We start from the raw sequence: 14,659 nt of genomic DNA, 5'->3' as shown, positions 1-14,659 counted from the left end.
CAAACATAATGGCCATTAGTCATTAGGCCAAGTTTCCACTTGGTTTTTGTTTCTGGCAAGTTTGGAATACTGCCACTGCAGTTTTTGAGACAAAGTCAGAAGTGGATCCATGAGGGAGGAGAAGTGTAAGTCCTTCCTTTATATGTCTTATTCCTTTTGAATACACTTCTGGGTTTGGTTCAAAAACTGCAGTGGCAGATTTCCAAAAACTGCCAGAAAAAAAACAAGTGGAAACTTAGCCTCACGGGACATAACTGGTGCTGCAGGATGGTCAAAAAATCCCATTGACAAGAATGTGATTTTTTGACAGCCGTATTAGGGACTTTCAGACAGGAGTTCTTGCAGGGTGGTAACGGTAGTATGAAAGGGGCCTTAGTTGGTAAATTTATTATATAGAGCCAATGCCGTCTTTCAGAAAAGCCACACACCTTTTTGTTAAACCGGTACTCCGGGGAACTAAAACCAGAGCACATAATTTCCCTCTCAACAACCTATTTAATTGTATATCATTAGCTAAATAGAGCATTTTCCCATCTTTAAGTTGTCACTTACATGCAGGAAGTGAGAAAAATACATCATCTAGCCATCCACTGTCTCTGTCCAAATCCCTCTCTGAAAGCAGCCCCCACCCTCCTGAGAGACACAGGCAATGTGGTTTCTACCCTGCACTGATGAGTCAGGCTTCCTTTAGCTGGGAGGTGTGTGCAGCCTTACCCAATCAGATGCTTAAAGGGGTTGTGCGCTGCCCTGGCTTTCGGAGCTCCGCAAGCAGCGTCCGGAAGTTCATTACTCGGAACGCTGTGTGCGGGCTTCCGTGTTCGCGGCCGACGGGCGTGACGTCACGCCCGCCCCTCAACGAAAGTCTATGGGAAGGGGGCGCGACAGCCCCCGGCGGCCGAGAACACGGAAGCCCGCACACAGCGTTCGGAGTAATGAACTTCCGGACGTTGCGTGCGGAGCTCCGAAAGCCCAGGCAGCGCACAACCCCTTTAATTTCTTTCCTTACAGAGAAGGAGTTTAGGGGCTTCTCTCAGAGAGGGAGTTTGACAGCAGTAAGAGCAGAGCTGCAATGGATGCCAGGAAATGTAGTATTCATGCTGATAAAGGATGGCAAAGAATATCAAGCAGCCAGAGAAGACAACAAGGTCTACAGAAGCCATGCATATAAAGTAGGATCACTTACAGGGAAAATAGTAGTGTGGTGGCTTTGGAGCTTTTTAAGTTATATATCTACTTCCCTGGAGCTCCCCTTTAAGCAAGCAGCAAAGAAAAAAAAAGTGAATAAACTCATAATAAATGTGGCTCCCAGTCAAGTAAGCTAGTTTTTGTTGTGTGTCTATTTTTTTATTTTTTAGACAAAAAATCAACTGGTGGCAGAAAGTTAAAACATATTTGTAAATTACTTCTATTAAAAAAAAATCTTAAAGGGGTACTCCGCCCCTAAAATGTTAGATCGCCACGGTCCCGCTGCTGGGGACCCCGGGGATCGCCGCTGCGGCACCCCGCTATCATTACATCACAGAGCGAGATCGCTCTGCACGTAATGACGGGCAATACAGGGGCCGGAGCAGCGTGATGTCATGGCTCCGCCCCTCATGACATCACGGCCCGTCCCCTTAATGCAAGTCTATGGCAGGGGGCGTGACGACAGCCACGCCCCCTTCCCATTGACTTGTATTGACGGGGACGGGCCGTGACGTCACGAGGGGCGGAGCCGTGATGTAACGATGCTCCGGCCCCTGTATTGCCCGTCATTACGTGCAGAGTGATCTCGCTCTGCGCAGTAATGATAGCGGCGTGCTACAGCAGCGATCCCCGGGGTCCCCAGCAGCGGGACCCCCCCCTCGATCTGACATCTTATCCCCTATCCTTTGGATAGGGGATAAGATGTCTAGGGGCGGAGTACCCCTTTAATCCTTCCTGTACTTATTAGCTGCTGAATACTACAGAGGAAATTCTTTTCTTTTTGGAATGTTCTCTGATGACATCACGAGCACAGTTCTCTCTGCTGACGTTATTATAATAATAATAACGCTTTATTTATTGTTGTGGGATTTGAACCCAAGTCCCCAGCACTGCAAGGCAGCAGTACTAACCACTGAGCCACCATGTTACCCTTAGCATATATCTGCTATGCATGGTTGCTAAAATGGACAGAGATGTCAGCAGAGAGCACTGTGCTCGTGATGTCATCAGTGTTCCAAAAAGAAAGGAATTTCCTCTGTAGCATTCAGCAGCTAATAAGTACTGGAAGGATTAAGATTTTTTTTTAATAGAAGTAATTTACTAATATGTAGAAAACAATAGAAAAGAGGGTCATCTTGCCGCCAAATACATATTTCAGGGAATGAAGGTGACTAGGGGTCCAGAAGCACGCATATCTCTAGCAAATCTGGCCAATTCCGGGTGGCGATCATAAACAAAAAGTCAAATTAGTCTTCGGCTTCTTACAAAATAATTAAATCAGGCCCCTCCATACATCTCTATGGGAGAGCCGAAGATAGCCGAACAGCTCTCTAACAGAGAGATATGGAGGGGACGTGGCGGCCCCTACTTTGGGCGGGGGTCGTGATGCGCCAGGGCTCCATACAGGAGATGGCTGGGGGCACCAGCATTCGGACCCCCCCCCCCCCGCGATCTAAAACTTATCTCCTATCTTGAGGATAGAGGATAAGTTTTTGTCCATGAGAGCTCTCCTTTAAGGCTGGTCCCACAGGAGCTTACTGCGAGGTCACAACATCAAAGCATATTTTTCATTAACATGCTATTGGAAAGTTATTCTGGATTCATTAATCTAAAATATATCAAAAGTTTATTTGATGAGAGGTACCCTTTAAAGGGGTAGTCCAGTGGTGAACAACTTATCCCCTATCCTAAGGATAGGGGATAAGTTGCAAATCGCGGGGGGTCTGACCGCTGGGGCCCCCCGCGATCTCCTGTACGGAGCCCCGACAGCCCGCGGGAAGGAGGCGTGTCGACCTCCGCACGAAGCGGCGGCCGACACGCCCCCTCAATACAACTCTATGGCAGAGCCGAAGCGCTGCCTTCGGCAATCTCCGGCTCTGCCATAGCGATGTATTGAGGGGGCGTGTCGGCCGCCGCCACCCGCTATCTGGCCGGAGAGCCGGGGCCCCGTACAGAGAGATCGCAGGGGGCCCCAGCAGTCGGACCCCCCGCGATCTCAAACTTATCCCATATCCTTAGGATAGGGGATACGTTTTTCACCACTGGACTACCCCTTTAACTTTCTGGCACCAGTGGATTTAAAAAAATAAAATAAAAAGTTTTCCACCGGAGTACCCCTTTAACAAAAGGTACAATGGAATGAGAAATCTAACCTGCCGATATGATAAAGCAGTGTTTCAGAACCAGGCTGGCTCCAGCTGTTACAAAACTACAACTCCCAGCATGCCCGGACAGCCGAAGGCTGTCCGGGCATGCTGTGAGTTGTAGTTTTGCAACAGCTGGGGGCACACTGGTTAGGAATCAATGTATAGAGGAAATGTGTATAATTATGTTATATTCTACAATCTTGGCTTATAAAAAGTAGCGTGTCCAGAAGTCACATCCAGCCTAACAGTGCGGGGAGCAGGGATCGGTCCGGTCATAATGTGATTATTATAAGTACAGGAGGGAACGTGATGTATATTCATACACTGGACTGCGGCAGTATACAGCATAGGCACTGCAATGTGCACAGCCCGCATTGATCCTGGCCCTACACACTGGCTTCTCTCTAATTCCTCTTAATTAGTTCTTGGCATTTCTATTACTCAGGATTTTGGCAAAGAAAGGATTCAATATTTTTCAGGAAACTTCAAGACAGAATGTGCCGCTTCTACCCGGCCTAGACATGAAGCCAGGGCTCCTCCATACAAATCCATAACGGTAATATTAAAGTGACTATGCAGAGAGTCGTGGCCGCAATTCTTATGTACATTTGCTTGGCATGTCAATAAAGTTATTGCCTTGTTCAAATCTGCAGCGGATATGGTGGACACTACAGCATTTTCGAGCTGGGAAATTGTGATGCGGCAGCCTCCCATTGTTTTCAATCTGATTCTGCTGCACCGAGTACACCATGGAATTTGAATTCCAGACTCCACCAAATGAATTAACACATCCATTCTTGTGGCGAAATCCACTCGGAAACGATTTGCCATCAATGAAGAACAGCATGGGCCCCGAGGGTACTTCACGTATTTTGCTGCAGATTTTCTACAGCATACTTTTTGCTGGTAAGTCAATAACAAAATCTGCAACAACAAAAAATCCACATGCCCATGGGAATGTACCCCCCTTAGGGCTTGTTCACATGGGTGGATTTTATTACAGAGTTTGAATGGGGGTGGGCTCTCCACGGCAGATGATGATGCTAAAAAACTGCTGCAGACCCCCATTGAGAGTCCATTCTTTTTCAGACTCACGAGTTTGGAAAAAAAAATCCTCCAATGAGAACATACCTTTAGGGAAGGGTCACGTTTACAGCATTCGCAGCATATTTTATGCTGACAATTTTCCTACCCATTGACTTCATTCAATAGCAGCATAAAATACACAGCAAAATATGCTGCAAATGCTCTACATGTGACTCTACCCTCAGCGTAAGTTCACACTGATGTATTTCCCGCAGATTTTCTACAGCATATTTGCTGCAGAAAATCTGCAGACACCATTGACTTTAACAGGTCAGCAGAAGGGGGGAGATTTATCCAAATCCGTACAAAGTTGCCCAGTTGCCCATAGCAACCAATAAGATTGCTTCTTGAATTTTTCAGAGGCCTTTTCAAAAATGAAAGAAGCGATCTGATTGGTTGCTTTCGCCAACTCAGCAACTTTTCTTCTGGATGGGTTTTGATAAATCTTCCCACAAGATCTGCAAATCTGCCACTATTGCAGATTTTCCGTAGACCTACTGAAATCAGTGGTAGCAAAATCTGCTGTTGATTTTTTGCAGCAATCACGTCTGAAAAACAATAGGAAATACGTAAACAAATCCATAAAGGTAGGGTCACAAGTACCATATTTTGCTGTGTATTTGCAGCTGCGTATTTTCCTACTCATTGAAGTCAATGGGTAGCAAAATCAGCTGGAGAAAATACGCAGCAAAGTACGCAGTGTGTGACCCTACCCTACATGGGTCCACCATTTTAGCTGGTAATTGGCTGAGGGGGCCATCACTCCTGCTCGTCTCAGATGGTGGGAGCCGAAGCACTCTGAGGACAGGTAAGTTGCTGGGCCCCAGACAGGAGATCATGGGTGTTCCCAGTGGTCGGACCCACCGCGATCAGACACTTATCTCCTACCCTGTGGATACGGGATAAGATGATTTGCCCGGAGAACTTCTTTAAGGGGTATTCTGACTATAGTCATATATGTATCCACCCTGAAAATATTATACATGACGTCACACAGGGAGGTGACGTCACAATACTCCGGCACCGTGGTCGCCACCTGGCTGTTTGTGAGCTGGCACCGCGGCGTGCAGCTCAAACAGGTGGGGGGCGAATACAAGATTGCAGGGACCCCCGCGGTGAGACATCTTATCCCCTTTCCTTTGGATAGGGGACAAGATGTCTCAGGGCCGGAGTACCCCTTTAACCCACAGACTTTTCAAAGACTACTCTTTGCTGCATCTTTCCCACCTACTGGGGATCAGGGGCCCCATTCTCTTAGTAGGTTGTGGTGCAAGAATGTTACCCCAACCTATCGGACATTTATGGCACATTCTGTTGATAAGACATAAATGTCTATGGTACTTTAAAGATTATTGAACATACACAAGTTGTTTAAAGCCCAATTGATAGGACTGTCCAAAAAACGTGGCTGCTTTTATCCAGAAACAGCACCCCACCTATGCATAGGTTATATCTGGTATTGCGACACAACTTCAGGGTTGAGGTGCATTGTCACAAATAACCCGCATACAGTGTCCATTTTAGGACATCGTCAGTAGTGATGAGCGGCAGGGGCCATAATCGAATTTGCGATATTTCGCGAATATATGGAAGAATATTTGTCCTATGTTCGCGAAATTCGCATATTCACTAGGTTTGTCTTTTTGGGGGTTTTTTCATGCGAAAATTCGTAACAAAATTCGCATAGTGCGCATGCACAATTATATCTTTCACCTAAAAGAAGGAAGGGATCATTGCCCGGTCTGGAAGTGCCTATATTCGCATAAATATTTTCGCATTAAAAAAATGAATATTCGTCATTACAAATATATATCACTATATTCTAAATATTTGCAAAATCACAAAGTGACGATATTCGTGGTAAAAATTGGCATTTTGAATATTCGCGCTCAACACTAATCATCAGTTGTCAGCCGTAACTCCGTCTCACATCAGGCAAAACAGCGTCCCGCCTCCTCCCTCGGACCAATCTCCGTCAGGCGCAACTCCCTCCTCCGTAATCCGAAACTCAAGCCAGTGTCGGCTCCCTGCTATACGGTTCTGCTGTACAAGCTATTCAGTGTTGTCTCTGCTATACAGACTCTGTAGCACATGTAGTGTCTGTAGTACACGTGAAAGTTTCACAGTTTCGACTCTGCTATACATGCTGTGCAGCGTCGGCTCTGCTATGTGGCAGGAAGTTTAGTCTGAGGGAGAATCGTCTGAGGGATGACGGTGTTTTGGACGAGGGAGTTTCGGACGAGGAAGGAGGGGGTTGTCGCTGAAGGATGATGGCGATTGGTGTAAGGTAGGAGGTGTAACGCTGTTTTGCCTGACACAGGACGGAGTTCTGGCTGACGACTGACTATGTCCTGAAATGGATGCCGTACCCATGAGCAAATGTGGCACTGTTTCTACAACAAAGTAGCCATGTTTTTTCTAATACAGTGACCCCTGACCTACGATGGCCTCTCAGAGGCCATCGCATGTTTAAGGCAGCATCAACATACGATGCTTTTGTATGTCGGGGCCATCGCATAAACGGCTATCCAGCAGCGCAGACTGCTTCAGCTGCCACCGAATAGCCGTTTACGGTGCCCCGTGTGGTCCGCTGACGATCACTCACCTGTCCTCGGGGCTCCGGACCGTCCTCTTCAGGATCCCCTGCATCGTAGTCGCTCTCCTTCATCGTCATCACGTTGCCGCGCACGTCGTCCCGTCATCCAATAGGAGCGGCGTGTGCAGCAATGTGATGACGGCGATGAAGAGCGAGGATCCCAGGAAGCAGAGACGGTCCGGAGCAGCGGGGACACGGCGACAGCGATGGAGGGTGACATCCAGGGCAGCGGTGACTGACCGGAGCGGCGGGAACAAGTGAGTATAACTTTCTATATTATTGTTGCACAGATCCCTCAACATGCGATGGTTTCAACTAGAGATGAGCGAATTTACAGTAAACTCGATTCGTCACGAACTTCTCGGCTCGGCAGTTGATGACTTATCCTGCATAAATGAGTTCAGCTTTCAGGTGATCCCGTGGGCTGGAAAAGGTGGATACAGTCCTAGGAGACTCCTTCCTAGGACTGTATCCACCTTTCCCTCCCACCGGAACACCTGAAAGCTGAACTAATTTATGCAGGATAAGTCATCAACTGCCGAGCCGAGAAGTTCGTGACGAATCGAATTTACTGTAAATTCGCTCATCTCTAGTTTCAACTAACGATGGTTCATTTGGAACGAATTACCGTCGTATGTTGAAGGACCACTGTACTGAAGATAGGTTATCCAGCCTTGTAGATCGGCAGGACATCTAGCAGACAGTGTGCGCCGGGAGAACGCGCTGGCACTAGGAGCACTCGGAGATGTGCCTTCCACATAGTAAGCGAGCCGATTCCGAAGAAAGAATTAACACGTCATTTCTTTCTGCGGAGAGGCCGGAATTTTAATTTCCATGTGGAAATTCTGCCGTGTGCACGGTGCAGCAATATCTCTGAAAACAATGGGACTGCAACAGAAAGGGCAAGAGGACATTTTTTGCCGGATTTCACCTGTGAAGGCCTTTCACTGCCACAAAAATATATTTCCTTTTCCTCTAGTGCACATATTACATAACAAAGATACAATAGAATGAGATAAATCAAAATTGATTTGTTTTTCCCAACCAGTGTGCCTCCTGCTGTAACAAAACTACAACTCCCAGCATGCCCGGACAGCCTTCGGCTGTCCGGGCATGCTGGGAGTTGTAGTTTAGCAACAGCTGGAGGCACACTGGTTTGGAATCAATGCATATAGTTATGTTATATTATGCAATCGTGGATTATAAAAAGCCACAATGCGATGAACTGGCACTACGTAAACACTAAAGAGGACGCAGCATCAATGAGCAGTGTGGTGTGGTGGTACCTTCAAATCGCGGAGAGCTGGACCCCCCTGACCTGCAAGGTTGGATAACCCCTTTATGCATAGATCTCCCAGGAATCAGCAAGATTTGGAGATGTGGATTCAGACAGAAAAAAGGAGAATCATCACTGAAAAGGTACAGTGGTCCCTCAACATACGATGGTAATTTGTTCCAAACGACCCATCGTTTGTCGAATCCATCGTATGTTGACAGATTCGTGCAATGTAAAGTATAGGAAGCTGTACTCACCTGTCCCCGCCGCTCCGGACCAGGTCCTCACCGCTCCCGATGCGGTCCCAGGGGCTCCCGATGCTGTCCCGCTGCTCCGGTGTCTTCTTCGGGATCCTCCGGCTTCTTCCGCATCTTCTGCAGGGTCCGGGCCTCGCTTTCTGGTGACTTTATTACGTTGCTGAGCCGGCGCGGCGTGCGTAGCGACGCAATAACGACGCCGGAAAGCGAGGCCCGGACCCTGGAGAAGATACAGAAGACGCCGGAGAATCCCGAAGTGGACCCGGAGCAGCGGGGATAGGTAAGTGAACCTGTCCGGGATGCTTAAACTGCTATCCGACAGGAGCTTAAGCATTTTGCGCTGTCGGATAGCAGTTTATGCGATGGCCCCGACATATAAAAGCATCGTATGTCGATTTGATCATATGTCGGGGCCATCGCATGTCGGGGGGTTACTGTACTTTAACCTCAGTAGATCTAATATAATACAATAAAGGTCCTCTGTGGGTGGTCGCCTCTTGTCAAGTTCCGTATGGCTGTAGGAAAAAATGATCAGCTCTTTCCATAACTCTTCATATTTGCTGCTCCTATCAACTTGGCCTTTTCCCATATTGAGCCGCCCCGTTCTCCATTCTCCCATCTGTGAGATATCTACTGCACGTCTAATGAAAAGTTCTTAAAGGGGTACTCCACTGAAAAACATTTTTATTTAATCAACTGGTGCCAGAAAGGTGAACAGATGTGTAAATTCCTTCTATTTAAAATCTTAATCCTTCCAGTACTGATCAGTTGCTGTACGCTCCACAGGAAGTTCTTTTCTTTTTGAAGTTACTTTCTGTCTGATCACAGTGCTCTCTGCTGAAACCTCCGTCCACGTCAGGAACGGTCTGGAACAGGAGAGGTTTGCTATGGGGGATTTGCTCCTACTCTGGACAGTTCCTGACATGGACAGAGGTGTCAGCAGAGAGCACTGTGGTCAGACAGAAAGGAAATTCAAAAAGAAAGGAACTTCCTCTGGAACATACAGCAGCTGATAAGTACTGAAAGGTTTAAGATTTTTAAATAGAAGTCATTTACAAATCTAATTAACTTTCTAGCACCAGTTGAATAAAAAAAAAATAAAAAATAAAAAAAAAAGTGTTTTCCAGTGGAGTACCCCTTTAAAAGAGGGACTCACTCACAGCTTTGTACCACCCTAAAATACACTGCACAAATATGCCATTTTAGTAACTCCATAACCTGACAATTGGTTGGTCTACTCCCATCATGCCAGGAGTTGTAGTTTTGCAACAGCTGGAGGTCCATCGCTTGGAGACCACTGGTCTACTGTATCACGCCTCTGAATCTCTGTGATACATGTACATTTAAACACATCCATAACTTGGCATAAGGGGCACCTACTTTAAATGGGCACTGTCATTATGTATTAGTGTACTTAGTTTAAAAAAAATTATGTTTTCTATGTTTTATTTGAGTTAAAAAGCTGCCACTAGGTGTCCCCCTACTTGTCCAGAGTGCATTTCCCTGCCTGGCAGAAGTCCAAAATCAGGAAATGCAGTCTGGAGTGCTGAGAGGGGGGGGGGGGCTCCTTAGTCAATCATAGCTCATCTCACACTGAGCTGCTCTGGGCTGTGTGTAGCAGAGTAAGGGAGGAAGTTCTCCCCTGTATGGCTGGTGGGGAACATGAATGGAGGGGGCGTGGCGTCACATCACGTCCCCAGTCCCGGAGGTTTCCGAAACTGGAGACGCAGACCCACATAGATTGTGGGTGCTGCAGGGAGATCGCAGGGGGTCCCAGCAGGGGGTCCCAGCAGTGGGCCCCTCGCAATCAGACATCCCCCACAGAGCATAAATATATATTCCTATGGCAGTGCTGTCATAAGCCCCGGCAGCGCTATGAATGAAAAGTTTTCTACAGCAGTGCATCTGGCGAAGTGCTGCTGAAGATACTTTTCATTCATAGATATATAGTAGCGCTGTGGGGGACAGATATATTACCCTCCACCCAGCGATTCTATATATCTTTTCCCATCGCAGCACTTCAATTTGAAAACCCCGCTGGGAGCCCTGAATGGCTCCTCAGTACCGGCCATTCAGGGCTCCCGTTGGGGAATTAAAAAATGAAATTAAAATACATTGTACATAGTAGGGGAGCGAAGCATGCTGCTTGACCCGATGCGATCAATCCCTCAGCCCCTGTACTACAACCCCCATCATGGATCAGAGTCTGTTACATGATGGGGGTTGTTGTAGTACAAACACTAATGTAGTCTCCACAGCCACCGGCAGCTGGGGAACTACTACTCCCATCATGGAAACAAGTCTGCTCCATGATGGGAGTAGTAGTAGTCCCTGCTGTGGGAGTCTGTAGGCAGAGGTGTTAAAATGGCCGTACATGAGGGATATTATAATGGGTCTTAACGGATGAATAGGCCCGTTATTTTGACGGACGTTATTCAGCTGTTAGCACCCGTTATTTCATCCGTTATTATACATCCGTTTTTACACGGAAAACCAATATTTAATAACAGATGAATGGTCATAGTGTGAAAGGAGCCTTAGAGTGTACCTGTCCTTTGCAAATTATTTTTATATAATTTGGATAATTCCATTATATGTATAATTGTAATATACATTGGTTAAAAAATTATGTATATTTTTGGGTGAAATATTCTGTCTTGTCCCTGCAGCTATTGCCTGTGTGTCTCTGAGAGGAGACCAAATACAGAAAGTGAGAACAGGACAAGCGGGGCTCTTGGCTTGTCAATCATCCTGCTGTGTGAGCCGGGAACATGTCAGAGAGCCTCGGCGCACAGGGCCCCACCTGGCCTCGGCGCACAGGGCCCCGCCTGGCCTCGGCGCACAGGGCCCCGCCTGGCCTCGGCGCACAGGGCCCCGCCTGGCCTCGGCGCACAGGGCCCCGCCTGGCCTCGGCGCACAGGGCCCCGCCTGTCCACGGCGCACAGGGCCCCGCCTGTCCACGGCGCACAGGGCCCCGCCTGTCCACGGCGCACAGGGCCCCGCCTGTCCACGGCGCACAGGGCCCCGCCTGTCCACGGCGCACAGGGCCCCGCCTGTCCACGGCGCACAGGGCCCCGCTTGCCCTCGGCGCACAGGGCCCCGCTTGCCCTCGGCACACAGAGCCCCGCTTGCCCTCGGTACACAGAGCCCCGCTTGTCCTCAGTACACAGAGCCCTGCTTGTCCAGCTTGACCGAGCCCTAAGGGCCAGTGCACACTACAGTAATTCAGTAAAGAATTTCCAAGCAGAATTCTGTCCACGGATACGCACAGCACGGAATCGAAGTTAATTTTGCATGGAATTTGTTGCAGAATCTAACCCTGCAATGTGAAGTCCCAGTGACAATAGGCTTTTCCGGTCTAAAATTCTTTTGAAAGAATGAACATAAACTTGGATCCGCTACAGAACTTCCATAGTGGGCACAGAGCAGCAGAAACCCATTGAGATTAATGGAATTCTGCTGCAAGCAGATTCCGCTCTAAAATCCTTAGGCTATTTTCACACGGCAGATTCCTTTCTGCCAAGCTGTCAGCAGATTTTTTTGCAGCTTTGCAGATTCTATGCGGAATGTGGATGGAATTTGTGCTGAATTCATGCAGAATTTCTTGTGCTCAACACACAGATTCCATACAGCATTCAGAGTCCCGTTGACTTAAATGCTGAGGAATTCTGCAAAGACTAGTGACAGGTTCAAGGTTTTTGCAGAATCCGGAATGCAGCAGAAAATCTGCCGGGTGAATGGGACGGCGCAAATTCCATTCACCATAATGTTAACTTCATGTAGCAGAATTTCCAAGCTGAATCTTTCCTCCAGATCCTGCACGGGAAGTCTGCTGTGTGAACGTAGCCTTAGCATGCATGGACCCTAATAAAGTCACACAATAGCAAGGTGCAGAGCAATTGCGCAGATATTTTAAGCACGCAACCGGTTACCACGTATAGGGTTACACAAGAATAATAACAATCCAGTACTGTATAAACATCAAACATCATATAATCAGTACTCGCCAACAGTCGCAAAACTACAACTCCCAGCATTGATTCCTACCTAACCAGCGTGCCCCCAGCTGTTCCAAAACTACAACTCCCAGCATTGATTCCTACCTAACCAATGTGCCCCCAGCTGTTGCAAAACTACAACTCCCAGCATTGATTCCTACCTAAACAGCGTGCCCCCAGCTGTTGCAAAACTACAACTCCCAGCATTGATTCCTACCTAACCAATGTGCCCCCTGCTGTTCCAAAACTACAACTCCCAGCATTGATTCCTACCTAAACAGTGTGCCCCCAGCTGTTGCAAAACTACAACTCCCAGCATTGATTCCTACCTAACCAGCATGCCCCCAGCTATTGCAAAACTACAACTCCCATGGGCTGGAAAAGGTGGATACAGTCCTAGGAGACTCTTTCCTAGGACTGTATCCACCTTTTCCAGACCACCGGAGCACCTGAAGGCTGAACTCATTTACGCAGGAAAAGTCATCAACTGCCGAGCCGAGAAGTTTGTGACGAATCAAATTTACTGTAAGTTCGCTCATCTCTAATTCCTACCTAACCAGTGTGCCCCCAGCTGTTGCAAAACTACAACTCCCAGCATTGATTCCTACCTAACCAGTGTGCCCCCAGCTGTTGCTGCAAAACTACAACTCACAGCATTGATTCCTACCTAACCAGCGTGCCCCACAGCTGTTACAAAACTACAACTCCCAGCATTGATTCCTACCTAACCAGTGTGCCCCCAGCTGTTGCAAAACTACAACTCCCAGCATCGATTCCTACCTAACCAGTGTGCCCCCAGCTGTTGCAAAACTACAACTCCCAGCATTGATCCCTAGCTAACCAGCGTGCCCCCAGCTGTTGCAAAACTACAACTCCCAGCATTGATTCCTACCTAACCAGCGTGCCCCCAGCTGTTCCAAAACTACAACTCACAGCATGCCCGGACAGCCGAAGGCTGTCCGGGCATGCTGAGAGTTGTAGTTTTGCGTCAGCCATTGAGCCATGCATTGCAGACCACTGCCATATATATATATATATATATATATATATATATAGTGCAGATCACTGCACCGCCAAATCGGACCACTTAAAATCTCCCGAATTTTACGGGACGGGTCAGTGATCATCATACAATTGCCATATGCACCAATGTGCTTTATGGATATCTGGTGCACATGTGTAATCTTAGCCATCATCCATAATATGACATACATGGGACAATGTGTAGATGTGATCCTATACATTGCATTGTAGTATGTGCTGTAGTGCACTGAGGTGTGATGGCAGGGTGATGAATGATAGCATGCACTGCGGATGTGGAGGAGGCTGCTGACAGGTGCACAGGGCTGGGGAATCTCTTCTCTGCAGATCCCATTCATCATGACCTTCTTCCATCCAGCAATGGCCATGACTGCCCTGGATCTGTACACACAGCATCATTACAATGACCCCCACACTATACCCCAGCACTAGCCCCTATAGATCCCAGCTATAGGGGGCTATATACAGGGAGATTAGGGGGGGGGGGGAATCCTACTGGCACTACAGCAGCTATACCGGATCTATGAGCAGCTACACTGGGAGCGGCGGCTGTCAGCAACTTACCCGGGAGTCCTCGGCCACGGAACCATGAAGTGGATGATGATGATGATTCCCCAGGACACAGTGCAGGGCCGGGCTCTGGCCAGGGGATCACACACCGGAAGTGACGTCAGCGCCCCACACACGTGGAGTGTCAGGGAACTCCATAGCAGAAGAGGGCGACAGGGACAATGCAGTGCGGAGCATACAGTGAGACTGACTGGAAAAAAAAGATGTCTCCTGACTAAATACTTTATACAGCAAAATGGGACACGTGAAACTAAATAAAATAACACTTCTACGACAACTCTAAAGTGATCCAAGAAAAAAAAAATCGGAAAAGCTGTCATTGTTGTCCATAGCAACCAGTCTCATCTTTTTTTTTTACTCCCCTTTCATCCCTGTGACTGGTTGCTATAGGCGACAGCAGTTTTTCTAGTATGTTCAACGGACACCGATATTAGCAGCATATAGCAGGAGTAAAACTACAACTCCCAGCATGCCTGGACAGCCGTCGGGAGTCATAGTTTTGC

General features: G+C 47.8%; 1 protein-coding gene across 3 annotated transcripts in view; it reads right to left on the bottom strand.

Moving 5' to 3' along the window:
• Positions 1 to 14,421, bottom strand: part of FAM222B (family with sequence similarity 222 member B) — a 204,875-nt gene extending 190,454 nt beyond the window's left edge. For all 3 annotated transcript variants that reach the window (XM_056559075.1, XM_056559066.1, XM_056559068.1), the window contains exon 1: positions 14,151 to 14,421. The gene's annotated coding sequence lies outside the window, so the exon portion shown is untranslated. The remainder of the gene's footprint in view (positions 1 to 14,150) is intronic.
• Between the last annotated feature and the right edge of the window lie 238 nt (positions 14,422 to 14,659).

This window comes from Hyla sarda, chromosome 2 (genome assembly GCF_029499605.1).
Source record: "Hyla sarda isolate aHylSar1 chromosome 2, aHylSar1.hap1, whole genome shotgun sequence".
NCBI classification, from domain to species: Eukaryota; Metazoa; Chordata; class Amphibia; order Anura; family Hylidae; genus Hyla; species Hyla sarda.
Note: the sequence above shows the minus strand (reverse complement) of the source record. Positions and strands in the feature narration are given on the sequence as shown.